The sequence below is a fragment of the Grammomys surdaster genome, unplaced genomic scaffold (assembly GCF_004785775.1).
Source record: "Grammomys surdaster isolate TR1022 unplaced genomic scaffold, NIH_TR_1.0 61, whole genome shotgun sequence".
Lineage (NCBI taxonomy): Eukaryota > Metazoa > Chordata > Mammalia > Rodentia > Muridae > Grammomys > Grammomys surdaster.
The window spans coordinates 5,307,042-5,309,166 of record NW_021604563.1 but is presented as its reverse complement, the minus strand read 5'-3'; the positions used below and the strand labels follow the sequence as shown (position 1 = coordinate 5,309,166).

The 2,125-nt window shown below is 43.1% G+C and overlaps 1 non-coding gene across 1 annotated transcript; it reads right to left on the bottom strand.

Annotated features, from left to right (window-relative positions):
- Positions 1–1,260: 1,260 nt before the first annotated feature.
- On the bottom strand, positions 1,261–1,393 carry LOC114609518. The gene has a single exon (XR_003709550.1). It is a non-coding gene; the product is annotated as a small nucleolar RNA SNORA17 (small nucleolar RNA).
- Positions 1,394–2,125: the final 732 nt, after the last annotated feature.

The following is a 2,125-nucleotide window of genomic DNA, read 5'->3' as shown; positions in this document are numbered from 1 at the left end:
ATTTTGTGTGTGTGAATTCACATCACATACGCCAATTCTACTGAACTCCTCCACCCTTCACATCTGCCCCCCACCTTTTGCAACCTCACCCCAAACAAAAAAAATCTCATTGTGGAAACTGTAGTATGTCATAGTATATCCTACAGCATACCCTTTTGACAGTACTTCTTTGCTTATAAATGTTTATTGCAAGAACTTGTTGGTGTGGTACCAGGCCTCTGGCTTCTGCTACTCTATCAGTACTGATAGAGTTTTAGAACCCACTAAAACACCTCTCAGATACCCTGTTTTTGCTTTGTTTCATGGAGATCATGTAGTTTTGGATCTGGAAGACTAGTCTGTTCATACACGCCAGCAGTTCATCAATGGAGTACATGTTGGGGTGAGCCAATTCAAAGCCCCAGATAAGGTCCTGATACGTATCTGAGATGGTCAGCTCTCTGGCTATCTTGTTCTCATGGCCTCCGAGCCAGCTCACCTGCAACTACAACAATCAGGGCCAGCTCTACCCTGCTGCCTGAGCATGTTGCAGGGCCTAAGAATGTTGCACTCAGTAAGAGACATGGCCTGTCATCCCACTCTCATAATTCCAAGGCCAGCTCTTCTGCCTGCCATAGTTGATGAGGGACAAGAGAGGAGAGGAAGGCATCTCTCCCTTATAACTACCACTGCTTAGCAGACAAGAGGTGAAGCTAAGGGCAAAATCAGCTCTCCTAGGATGTCCAAGAGAGGAGTGGGGCCAGTTCTGCACAGCCCTAAGACATCAAGTTCCCTTGTGTCAGCCTAGACCAGGGTTGCCCACCTACCTGGCCTTTGGTAGTAACAGACCCCTGCTGCTGCACACTCATGGACCTAATCCTGGTTGTCTGGGTCTCACTCCCAGCCCAGCCTGTTGGAGTGGCCTGTTGAGAGAGTTGTCTGTATCAGGCTTCCAGACCTGTATGGTACAGGACAGGTGGTCAAATCAGCCTAGCTCCTTGACTAGGCCCTCCAAAGCTGGATTGATGGTCATTTCACCTTCCATTTTTAAGTTTTTATTTTTATTTATTTATTTATTTTTTTAAAGATTTATTTATTTATTTTATTTATGAGTACACTGTAGCTGTCTTCAGACATCCCATAAGAGGGCATCCAATCTCATTACGGATGGTTGTGAGCCACCATGTGGTTGCTGGGATTTGAACTCAGGACCTCTGGAAGAGCAGTCAGTGCTCTTAACCGCTGAGCCATCTCTCCAGCCCAAGTTTTTATTTTTTAATGAATGTTAGGTTACTAATAATTCAGATGTTCACAAGTCGGAACACTGATCTTAGACATCGCCTCTCTCCTTTCTGCCATTTACTGATGCACAGGTGACTCAGCAGTCACACCTAAAAATATCTCTAGGGGCAGGCTAAAAAGGGTTTGGTTTGATTTGATTTGTTTGGTTTGTTGGTTCGGTTTCAATTTTTCGTTTTGTTTGTTGTTTTGTTTTGGCTTGTTTGTTTTGAGAATGAAATGTTTTCGCTCATAAGAGTGAATTCTTAAGCATGTTCCCCACATTCACCACATATGCCAAAAGATTGGGTGTGGTTAGTACATAGTTTCGTATCTTCAAAAAGGCCAACCAGGTAGGCCTTACTTGCCTCCTGCAAAATAACAGTAGCTAGACTCTGGAAGAACAGATTTGCTTTGAAATCCCGAGCGATTTCTCACAGAAGATTCTGGAAGGGGAGCTTGAGAATCAGTAGACTTCTGATAGCATCTGATTTCACAGTACTAGGCCTGTAATGATGAGGCTTCTTCACTGCTTCAGTAGAGGATGCACTCTTGGTAGCATATTGTTTCCTGTGTACTTTACCACCAGCGATTTGCAGGCAGTCTCCTTTGTAAGAGACATGTTATGGGAACCTCCTTATATCCCTGGAGTTAGAGAGCTTGATGGACAGTGGAAGCTGTGAACACAACTTCAAGATGGCTGATTCTGAGACTGCCTCTTAAAATATATGTGTTTTTTTTTTAAATCATGTGTTTAGATTGAACTTCCTCAGCCATTATGTTGCTGGATCTGGAAACTTGTCTCCATTCCGATTTTGCAATCCTTTTAATTTTAAAATTACATTTGAAATTTATTTGCAAGATATTT